The sequence below is a fragment of the Populus euphratica genome, unplaced genomic scaffold (assembly GCF_000495115.2).
Source record: "Populus euphratica unplaced genomic scaffold, PopEup_1.0 scaffold29.1, whole genome shotgun sequence".
Lineage (NCBI taxonomy): Eukaryota > Viridiplantae > Streptophyta > Magnoliopsida > Malpighiales > Salicaceae > Populus > Populus euphratica.
In genome coordinates this window covers 1,163,493-1,175,722 of record NW_011499888.1, presented here as the reverse complement: position 1 = coordinate 1,175,722, position 12,230 = coordinate 1,163,493, and positions in this window count along the sequence as shown.

The following is a 12,230-nucleotide window of genomic DNA, read 5'->3' as shown; positions in this document are numbered from 1 at the left end:
TACCATCCCCCCTCCTTCACTCTGTCTTGATGTTGAAGTCTTCCCCACCTCCTCTCTCCGCTGATTACCCACACGGGTCCCACCTCCCACCGCACCTCTTCTTTAAAAAAATTCCCTCTTTTTCTATTTTTTTTTAAAATACTTTAACTACAAAAGATTTTATTGCTGGCGTTGATGGATATGTAGCTAATTTGCTCAAAGGTGATTATGGAGTTGAAATCACGAAGAAATTAAAGCTGTTATTATCACACTCATAAGTCCATTGACCGTGTTTTTCAGGATCTAAGTGCTAGGATGCTGTGGTCAGACGATAGTATTAAATTAAAACTGTTGGTATGATTTTCAGTACCTACGCTAATTTTAATAAAATTACTTAGGAATATATCGTTTTTTATTTTATTTTTTTTACAACCTAAAGAACGGGACAGTTATTTTATCACAAGGGTAAATTTGGACAACTCCACCTTAAAATTAATTAGAATTATGAGTATGTATAGCGACACTTCATCTAATATTGTGATATTGCAATGAATAAAAAGATTTAGGTTACCGACAAAAAAAAACAATTCAATAACACAAATAAAACTGCAATGCATTATTATTAACTCTAGTATGAGAGCATGTTTGAAAGTATATCTATAGTTATTTTTTAAAATATTTTTTATTTAAAAATATATTAAAAATATTTTTAAAATCAATACATTAAAATAACTTGAAAAAAATAATAAATATATTAAATTTAAATTAAAAAAAAAATACTCTTGAAGTGCATTGTTAAACATTCTTGAAGTAATAAGTTAGAGACTTGAAATTATATAAAATCTAATTTTAACCTAGTTTTAATTTAAAATAAACAAGATATTAATCTAAGTTAGAACCAACTAACATATAAAAACATTTTATGATATATTTGCACCGATGAATTTCAATTAAATTAAACTAAAATAACATGTGTTTAGTATTATGTTGAAAAAGAAAATTCCGCCATTGGATTTTGGAAACAAATGGGCTTTTCTTTTGTTTTGTTCTGTCGTCTCAGCTTGCTGCAACTTTTTCTTTCATGCTTAACTTTGCTATGATGGATGACAAGTCTGGTTTTTCTTGGGTTTCGGGAATATTTAGAAATTCGATGGTAATTAATTTTTAAAATATTTTTTATTTAAAAATAAGTTAAAATAATGTAATAAAATATATATAAAAAATTGTTTTCAATATCAACAAATTAAAAATATAAAAAATAATTTAATATTATTTAAAAAAAAATAAAAGTATCACGATCAATTATGAGACTCGCACATAGAGAGAGAGTCCTGTGACTGTGTCAGCTTTTTTTTCTGCTGCGTACATTCTTCTTGGATTGGATTTTTCCCTCCGCAACTCCAATATCGACGAGGACTGTAGAAGTCGGGCCTCCGGCCCCTCCATTTTCTTGCAGGAATAACTACGAATCAGTCCCTAACTTTTAAAATATTTCCGATTTTTCCCTATAATTGATTTCGTCTACCTAACTCACCCCCCACCAGTTTTCTTACTGTAAACAATTAACTATACACAGTTTTTATGAGCATATCAATTAGACAAATGCTTACATAGAAAACCTTAGTTTTTCATACAGTAAACAAATATGTAGTTATAAAAAGACAACACATCAAAAAATAATTCTAATTAAAATACAAGATTTTATTTTTATTAATTAAATCATAACAATGTACGGCGATCATGTAATCTTCAATGGATGTCTTTTTTTTTCACATGCATGAAAAAAAATTATATCATTATTTATACAAGTGATACTTGCAGATCTTTTCAGGGTTGGAGGCCAATTTTCACGTTGCTGTGATAAATTGAAACTGGCAAGGGATGAATATGTTAAACAAAGAAAAAACATGGCGAAATGTGCAATATTTGGTACTCATTCTACAGTTACTACAACACTGGGGACTGAATTAAAAAAAGTACCGCGGTGGTCACTTATGTAGGACCGCGTTTTGGTGTGCTTTTTAAGGAAGTCAAATCGGATTTCACATGGGGCTGTTGCCTTTATAACTGCTACTGTTTAAGTTTAAATAATAAGGAAGAAAGGTCAATCTGTTTCCACGTGGTTCTGGTAATTTTGGATTCTTTATTTAAAATGTGAAGTAATGCTCTTTAATCGTGTTCTTTTTTTGTATATTTTTTTAAAATTAAATTTTATTTATATTTTTACATTATCATGATATGCTGGTATAAAAGATAAAAACAATATTATTTTAACAAATTTTCATATAAAATACAATTTAAACTACAAAAAGCTTACTCAAACAGAAGCTTCCTTCCTAGTTTGGTCTCAACTAGAATTAGCAAAGTTGTTCAATTCTTTCTTCTGAGATGTACAATTCTAATTATTCAAACCATCGATTTGTTACCTTTATAGCTATGCCTTTTCGTTGATGATATATTCAGGAAGTTGATTTGCCTTTTTTCTTGCATTTCAATTTAGCAGAAACATATTCAAGCTGAAATATTGTATTCTAAATTCCTGGTTTTCAAAAACTAAGCTTCACATCATAAACGTTTCATGTCAAAATAAATTCAATGCTAGAGAGCCAGGAGTAAATTCGATTTGAATTATTTTTAATATTTTATGAGTATTAAAAAAGCATGTTCATCTAGAGATTTTTTTCAATTAAAATATATTACAGATATTTTTAAGTGAGCTAGATTTAATAATATTAAGATTATAAATAATTCTATTAAGATTAACACGGGCCACTCTTTTTCTAATGATTTATCTTTAACATGTATATAAATATATTATTTTATATCGCTCTATTGTTTGGAACTTAGTATATATTAACATTACTCATCCAGATATTATATATGTTATTCATGTTATTAGTTAGTATATTACTTTTTTTATTATTGTTTATCAAACAATTGTTATTTGTATTTTGCAATATCTTCTATAGAATCTAGAGATATATAATTGGAAGTACCAGAATTCAAAACTTATTTAGAGTATGAAATGTTTGAGAAACTATAAGGCAACTGATATTTAAAAAAAAAAAAAGATAAAATCTCATTCTAAAAAATCTCACTTGAATCCATGAAAATTATGTTAAGAATTAAATCTCTGATATTATATTAAAATAATTAAGATTAAACATAAAAAAAAAGCTAGAATTTTAAGTAATTTGTATATTATGAGTGTGTAGTTTTAATTTAAATATAAATAATATATCTTGATTAACAGGATATTTTTAAAAATATAACTAAAATAAAATATAGTTTCAACAACACCACCTTATATTTTCGAGACAGGCCCTTAGTAACGGGAAAGGAAAAAAATTAGAACTGCATATTCGTGCAACGTGCAAAGCGCAACGCATCTTGAAGACAAGAGCAGGCAAGACGAGTTAATCGCTCCTTGATTCATTCCACGTTTAATACGTTAGTATTTTAAAGCATGATTTTAATATCCAAACAGCTCGTGAATTCAACACTGTAGCTGAGACGTGACCCCTTGATATATATATGTATAATATGGTACGAGCTAGGTTAATTTTATTTCAGAATCTTATCGAAATTAATAACATTTTTTTGTTTAAATTATAACCCAAGTCTTCAACAAAGTAAACTAATTCATAATCATGCTTCGCAGCAATGGGCTAAGGTATGGCGTTCTGCGCGGGTCGCTGACAGTTGACACCTCAAGCTAGTGAAGCACAAGTGTCCTGAAAACGGGAAAGGCTTTACAGGCAATTAAAGGCAATAATCCGGGATTTAAGAATCACCGGAGGGCTGGTTTTAGTTAAGATGGAGAAGGGTTAATAAAAGTGACAGCTCAACAGAAACATGTTTTATTCTGGGCTTATTAACTAATGCAAAACGAAGGGGGCTCCCTCACACGACGTCGTCTAGCTAACTTGAGGCTTACCCTTTGCATCGATGCCTTCCAGGACACTCCACGCACGCCCATCCCTCGAAGGGATTCAATATCAAATGGAAGGGTCCTGTTCTCGTGCAGCACCTCCCCTTTGCCTCCCTTTCTATTCTAACTAACTAACTAACTTGGATTCCACTCTTCGAACCAACTTCCTTCCAAAAGAATTGTCTATCTTTGAAAAAAGGTAAATTTGGTAGAACCCATTTATATTTCATGGCAGCCACCGGTAATTGATTAGGCTCCTCGCATCACCGATGGATATGGAGCTGCTGCCATAATGAAACGAGGGGTGTTTCTGAAAACAATGGGAGATTAAAGAGGCCAGAACGTTGTTTTTCTTATTCTTCTTCTTGCTGGACATTAATGACACGTGTATGTGAAATATCCCGGCAAAGATGAATTAAATGGGAATCTCGGATGGTGTTTCCATCTGGCCCTGGTTAAATGTAGGTTATTTATATAATAATGTTTGCAAGATGTAAAAATCAACGTCTTTTTATATGTCGCTTTGGATCGTCAGACGTACCACATCTAATAAACAACTTTAAATGGCACCGACGAAATACAAACAATCCATTACGTCCAAATATATTTATTTTCATCACTCGATTTGTCTCTTTTGCATCTCACCAGAACTTTTATAAAGTCTTCCCAGACAATTCGTACATCTTAATCACCCAACAGCAACGTTTTTGAGATGTCATATGCTGTGGGGGGTGGGGGTGATTATTTTCAAAAATTTAATTCTAGTATTGGTAAAACAACCTAATTTTAAAAATATATTTATAAAATACAGAATCAACCACTCTACTGCCAGGTATGCAGAATAGCATTGCGTGGATCCAATTTCACAATCGTATTGTCCACGTCACGAAATGAAAAAATAAGAAATGATTCATAAATGCAAACAATAAAAAATCTCCCCAATAATCGAGCATCCATCCATGTGTCGGCAACGAAAGGAAAATTGACAATGTACAGAATAGCCTCGCAGAGAGAGCACATGCTTTTGTGCCCCAACCGAGCAAGCATGCATTCAATTGAAAATTCATCAATGATCCATCGAAATATGCTCGTGGGTCAGACTGGTTAATTACGCATAGCAGATTGGAGTCATTCCTGAGCTGATCAATGGCAAATCCCTCCGGACATGGGATCGGAATGTTTGACTGCTAGGCGCGTGCAGGTGAATTTTCAATCGATCTAGGAAATTAGCTCTGAGTCGTGAGGGATTAAGTGTGATGATCCAATAATCTACAAATTCAAGTGGACTTAAGCTTGATCGGTCACTTGATTTGTTTAAATCTGTGTGCTTTAAACTCTCATGTCCTCTATAATATATGGTTATATAGTTGGCCATTCTCTGTCATTAAAAATCAATCCCTCTGGTGTTAACATGTTGGTTGTCACGTACACATGGGGGTTGGATGCGTGAAGCGACGTTGTAACCTTCCTAATTCTCATATGACTAGATCACCCTTGCATGTGGCTATTACGGTCAAGTGACAGCTCCGTGGGATGCTGGTGACGTGGCCGTACCCGGCGAGATAAGCGGGGCTCGATGGCACATGCATCGTGCGTGCATGCAAGTAAGAGGCCATGTTCTTCGTGGGACCCGTCTTAGTTCAGAGCAAGAGGACGAACATAAGTCCACGCGCTGAGCAGACGTGGCACAGGAAATCAGATTACCGTGTGCCCGTGGGATCCCCACAGCGAATCGAAACCTGCTCAGTGCCAGCTGGGTAGTGCAGAGTGTAACGCAACTGGATTACTGTGACCTTGATGCTGGGAGTCACGTGACTTTGTGTGGGGATTTGTGCGTGAGTAGTTTATTCCAGTTGGGCTGATTATTGGTTGCCACGTTTTTGGGCTGACTTCTGTGGGACGAGAGTGTCCTGAGGGAATTGTTTTTATTACCTCTCTGGGTCGTGCGATCAAGGATTTTGAAGGTTTCGTTGATCATGACGAGAGTTGTTGTGTGGGGCCTCCAACGCACAGCCGTACAAATGGTGATCATGGAGTACAGTCCAAAAACCGGTAAGCAATCCACCGGGGGAGAATTGCAGCCAAAGTTTGATAGAAGCCCGTGTGAGAAAACGAGAAAAATATTAAAAGGAAGGGCAAGACCCGCGGTTTGCATTATACGGACAGCTAAAAGATTTGGAACCAGCGAAGCTACTCATTCAAAAAAAAAAAAAGAGTTTTAAAACTTTTTTTAAATTGAATTTTTCTAGACTCTAATTAAATAAGATTAAATTTAATATTATGAAGAAAATATCAAATTAAAAGAGAAGAAATAAATATAAAATGAGAAGAAAAAAAAGTCTAATTTCAAATTATTTACAACTTTTATTTTGTTTCAAAATTTTATTTTTTGTTTATTTTTCAAATCATTATTTTGTGAGAAAAAAAGAAATTCATCCGGAAATAACATTTACAAGAAAGAAAAAATTATTTTTTGAGTCACTTTTTTATAATTAAATTCATTATTCGTGATGTCAACAAATTTTATTTAGTAAGATAAGCTTGGTGATTATAATTTTTTCTCTAGACATCTATAAAAAAAAAAGTCAAGCTTGGTTTATACTCTTTAATTTAATTAATTTTTGTTTTTTTATGTGTCTTTAAGGTGTTTTAAAGTTGTTTGATGATTTATATAGAATTTTGATATGTTTTCATGTGATAATGACTTTGATAATTGAATTTGAGGCTCAAAAAACACCTGCCTTGGTTTTCATAATTATGTGCCTCCAAATTGGGTTGGCCCTTAGCATATGATGCATTGCCTTTTTTATATATATAAAAAAACAAAACTGGCAGTAGGAAGGAGGGACACTGTCTCATACTCGCACATATGGGCTTTTTTTTTTTTGACTATTTGTGTTTTACTGTCTTTTAAATATTTTTTTCAATTTAATTATTTAAAATTGAGACATCCCTGAAAAAAAAAATATTGAGCTTGGTTTATAATTTTTAATTTAATTGGTTTTTGTTTTTTATATGCTTATAAGGTGTTTTAGAATTATTTGATTATTTGGATAGAATTTTGTTATGTTTTCACGTGATAATGACTTGATAATTGAATTTAAGACTCGAAAACACCTACCTTGATTTTCCTAGCTATGTGCCTCCAAATTGGGTTGGCCCTTAGTACATGATGCATTATCTTTCTTTCTTTTTTTTTTTAAAAAAAACCTGGTAATAATAGAGCCTGTCTCATACTCGCACATATGGATTTTTTTTTTTTGACAATTTGTGTTTTTTTATTTTTTAAATATTTATTTACTTTTATTTTTTAAAGTTGAGTTTTTTTTTTCAGCTTTACCCTCTAATATTTAATTAATTTAAAACTGAATTTAGTGAATTCCATAATTTACGTGATGGACTTGACTTGCTAGCTCAGGCTAATATTGGCTCTCTCTTTCTCTTGTTAAATTTAGCAGGTTGATAAAAGTTTATATTAAAATAATTTTTATATGCTTTAATTTAAATTTTAAATGAACAAAGAATCCAGCTAGAAGCTTTCAGGTTTTTTTTTAATATCAATTTTTTTTGTCCAGTCTACAGAGAAGCACTTGAAGTAACCTAGCTGATAAAGTAATCCTGTGGCTATATATTCTGTAAACCGTGAGCAGTGCTCAAGCTTCTTCTAGCAATTAGGTCTCATGTTGGGATAAATAAACAGGCAGAGGGGCCAAATTCTGTAAAAGGAAAAGAATTGTTTGGTCTGTTCATGTATATTAAAATCGCACTCGAGCCAGCATGAAAGATCTCCGACGTTCAATGGGATGGCAAAGTATAACTAAACTTACATGTATGTTTGATGTGTAGCTAGGTTTGTATATATTTCAATGAAGTAATATGGGAAACAAAGACAACAACAATGCCACAAGAAAAGGAGAAATAAATAAAAAGAAAAATTTTCAAGGAGATTTTTTATTTGTTAATGAGAGAAATAAAAGAAAAGGGCATTTCTGGAGATTCAAGCGACTTTTCTCAACCACAAATATTCTCCCAAATCCTTAAAATAAATGCGGGTTCAGGGACTTAACATGGGCTAGGGTGTAGTTGCTCCTTCCCTTCCCTTCCCTGGTACTGCCTCTTTCACCGGTTTTAAACAAGACAGTGTACTTGGGGATCGCGTACCTCTCACCTACGGAAACGAAAGCAGTACCTGGTCCCACGATCACCAATCAAAATCATCCAGGGCCCCCAATTGGAATATGTGGCTTTTGAATGATTAATAATATTTTTCAAGAAGTTATAGTTTATAATTCTTTTAAAACCTTAACCGCGGTTAAAAACTACAGCCACAGATTTCATGCTGTAATAAATCTGCAAACGAACAAAATGTAGTCTTCCGGTAATAAATCTGGCGTGTCGGTGCCGACACTCAGTGGCACCGACAGAATTACCCCGTGCAACCGGGCATAAAGTGGTGACATGGGAAGGGCTTACCGGCTAAGAAGGGTTGCCGATGAAACAGACAAAATACATGATGCCATTTAACGCGTCGGTGGCGTTAAATTTTGACCCCTGTGAGTCTGTACAGAGCCTTTAACGGTTTTCCCTCGCTTCCCTGATTTTCGACCGTTTGACATTTAAATTTGTTCGTCTGCTTTAAATCATTGGGTGATTTTTATTTTAATTGATTGCTTTGGTTATTTCTTATAAATTTTATAAACATGGAAGTAGAGGAAAGAAAATTTTATATCCAAACCCACAAAAGATCATAGGAATATTTCTCTTTTTATTTTAATTAATTAATTTTTTAACTTACTTTTTTTTATTAGTCTCCTTTTCTTATATTTATTTCTCGTGTAATATAAATCGTGGCAGTTGCACCTTAGACACCATATAATTCCTCATTACAATTATTATTATTATTATTATTATTATTAAGAGTTATAATTATATAAAAAAAAATTCATGAACATATCAACATGCATGATAATTTATCTAAAATGCGACGGGAAAGGAAAAACAAAGATGTCAAGACACATGAGTTTTTTTTAAAAAAAAAAAGCATATGGGACCTTTTCCAAAATGCCAAAGCATAAGATATTCAGATAGAATTTTATTTTTTACAAAATAATTTGAAAACCATATGTAAAATGCTACAAGTTGAAGTTTTCTTTGAAAAGAAAACAAAAAAAAACTTCAAAATTTATTCGACATAAAAACACTTCAATAATGACATATTATTAATCATTTTTACGACATTAATTGGTAAAAACGGCAGCTATAATACAAACGACCTCGTAGACTGCTTGACGTTTTGAATTAGGTGTTTTTGGAGCCCAATGTTTACGAGGTAGTGTTTGATACAAGCTGTGTGTGGCAAGCATGTAGGGGTGTTCAAGCGCACCATTGCAGCCAAAGTCCAAGTTGCGTTGTTCATGCAAAGTCGCCAGCAATAGACTCAGCAAAACATGACAGAAAACAAGACGCCCTTGTGCTCAAAATTCAAATTGTTAGCGAAGCTCCCATCACATGACAGCAACACTCAACGAATGTAGTCAAATTTGAACATTCAAATTAAGCCTTAAAGACTAGAGGCTCTAAATAAATAAAGTATTGACAAAATACTCGCGCTCTAGCCATGGATTTTTTGTACATCTAGCGTAGGCATTATCAGGCAAAATTGTCGTTATACAATATACATAGACTCACACACAGCAGGGAATTCTATCGAAAATTAATACTAGCATAACGTGCAAAAATATTTAAATTCTTTTATTTTTTTACTTTAAATTAATATTTTTTAGTATTTTTAGATATTTTAATGCAATAATATTAAAAATAATTTTTTTTTAAAAAATAATATTTTAACACATTTCTAAATGTAACAATTCCCAAAGAGGCTAGAAATCCTGTCATGTAACCATTGTGCCGCTGGATTGCAGAGAAGACGTAGAAGGCAGCATGTGATGGTGCCACGTGGTTGCATGTTTATTATAATCATGAAAAACAATATCGTGATGGTGATGTAGAAAATAATGCTTGGACATGGGTCATCACCCCTTCCAGGCGCCGGGAACGGGGACAATATATTGAATGTAATGATAATGTGTGAGATTTTTTATACAAGAAAAGGAAATGCTATAAAAAACACGATTTAGGTTTGTTAATTAATTATATATATAAATTGCAAGGGCTCGAATTTAATGGAATTAGGAAAATGTGTTCCTTGAAAATTCATAATTCGTTCATATTCCATATTCACATTCATTTAGAATAGGTGAAAACTGTTTTTTAAATACCTTGAAAAATTAAAAAGAAAGCTAAGTTATTTACAAAAATGGACATCCCTTTAGGATACGGATTACGTGTCACCATAAATTAAATACAATATAAGTTTCTTCTCTTGCATAAATATATATTGATCAATTAGTATCGTGCATGTACGTAATAATACTACTTTGAACTCTTTTCTTTTTATTATTATTATTATTAATACGAGTCGTTTTGAATTTATTTTTTTTACATTATAATTTTGATTAACTTGTTGATTTATAATCTCATTGACTTGATCCGTGATTCAAGCCCTGGGTGTTGGGTGTCTGCTTAATATAGATCCTTTGATGATATTGTAGTATTTTATGATTTTCCTAACCTAACGTCACATACAATGATAACATCTATTATAACATATTAGCACACAAAAAAAAAGAAAAAAAAAAAAGTTATACAACATAATTGAACGTGATCACGTGCCATGTGAGTGCATCAAATCTAATGGTACTACGTGGGGACAACGTTAAAGAACTAGATTTTGGAGGGTGGTGGTGAAATGGCAAAATTGCACCTAATGTGAAGCGATTTTAGTAAGTTTTGTGAGGGTATTTAGGGCAAGTGAGGAAATGGGTCGGAGTTTCAATCAAAGGCACAGATCCATTCCAAGAGCCGACCTGAGAGAGTGGCATCCCACACCTCTGGGAGACAAATTAAATTACAGGAGGAAGCAATGTATCTTATCCCATGCAATAAAAGCATGTGACAGTGTTATGCAAACGTACAGGTGTTTAATACTATTTTTATTTGACACTGTGCTAGATAGCTTCCATCCCTGTCCGATCTGATTTTTTTTTTGAAGTGTAAAAAATAAATGACTAACCGTTGTGCGCGCGCATTCAAATTAACAGCTTCACATCATCGAAAAAGAACAAAACAAAATATCAATTTTCAATTTATAGTGCAAATAATAAAAGATAAAATAAAAAAATAAAATAAAATAAAAATATCAGCAACTTCAAGTGATGAAATTAAAAAAAACTAAGATTATTAATCTAATATGAAATAAAAAGAAAATTAAAATTTGATAAAAATATAAAAAAAAAACATTGAGGCCTAAAAACTAAATATCATTAAATATTAAATATTGAACTGATGGGCCAAATTGAAAATTATTAATTTCACATATTTATAAAAGAATCCAAAATAAAAATAAAAATAAAGTGAATAAGAAGCAAGTTTGAAAAAAATTGACAAAAATCAAAATCAAAATACACTATTTGATACTTAAGATGCTCGACTTGGTAAGTTAACTCGTGACTCAAAGAACCAGAGTTTAAATTGGCTTGAGTCTTAAAAGTTATATTTGGATATTTAATTAAAAATAAAATTTCTCATAAAAAACTAAATTGAAGAGCTTGAAAGAAAAAAAAAACTTCATATAACATGTTTTTTTTTTTAAGAAAATCTTTTAAGGGTATTATTATTTTTTAATTATGCAAATAAAATTAAAAATACATAAAAATTCCTTGACAGAAAGTCTATTTTCTTAACTTTCAAGGGTAACAAAGTAATCTCATTGCTTTTAAAAAACATAAATTTAATACATTATCATGATTAATTGACAAATGATATTTTCATCCTTTGAAAAAAATAACTCCACCCCCCAACAAAGATAATTGTCCAATGCATTAAAGGACAAGATGGTCGACATATTACTTGAATTCACAATGTTTCTCCTCACATGCTGTGGGAAAATGTTAAGCCCTTTTTTTTGTAGTAATTTATCTTTTTTTTTCTAGTTTGAATTAAAAAATGAGTTTTATTAATTTATAATTCTTATTTTCTCAAAATTCTTGTTGTTGTTGGATTAGCATTTGAAACTATTTTATTTTATTTTATTTTTAATTTTTATTATAATTTAATAAATAACATAACAATACATAAATAAACAAGCTAAAAGTTTTTTAATCTTTTATCAATGTTACAATTTCATATTGGAATCGTATACATTAAATAGCAGAAATGTAGAATGGATTATTATTATGGAAATGAATGTTTATCATGAAAT